Source organism: Pteropus alecto, unplaced genomic scaffold (genome assembly GCF_000325575.1).
Source record: "Pteropus alecto unplaced genomic scaffold, ASM32557v1 scaffold43, whole genome shotgun sequence".
NCBI lineage: Eukaryota > Metazoa > Chordata > Mammalia > Chiroptera > Pteropodidae > Pteropus > Pteropus alecto.
In genome coordinates this window covers 3,179,084-3,179,543 of record NW_006435764.1, presented here as the reverse complement: position 1 = coordinate 3,179,543, position 460 = coordinate 3,179,084, and positions in this window count along the sequence as shown.

Here is a 460-nt window from a genome sequence, read left to right as displayed (position 1 = left end):
CTCCTCCTCTTTTTCGGAGAGTCCTTTGCTGTATACATTGGGACCTGACATTTTTTCATAGTTCGCTGTCACTGTTCATTTCTCTGTTGGTCTTATTTTTTCCCCTGTGTTTCGTTTTGGATAATTTCTATCTCTCTGTCTTCACATTCACAAATCCTTCCTTTCGTGATGTCTGATCCGCCCATAATCTCATCCAGCGTGCATTTCGTCTGAGAAATTATAGTTTTTATCTCTAGACATTCAAGTTGGGTCTTTTTGAGTCTTATGTATTTCTACTTCACATGTGCCATCTTTCCTCTAGCTTTAAAAAGCGAAATGTTTTATTTCAGAATAATCTTAGATTTACAGAAAACATGTCAAGTTAGCACCGAGTTTCATATACCTCTCACCCAGTTTCAGTCTACTGCTAATGTTTTCATCCTGCATGACTATGATATAGGAATATGGTTTATTATAAAGT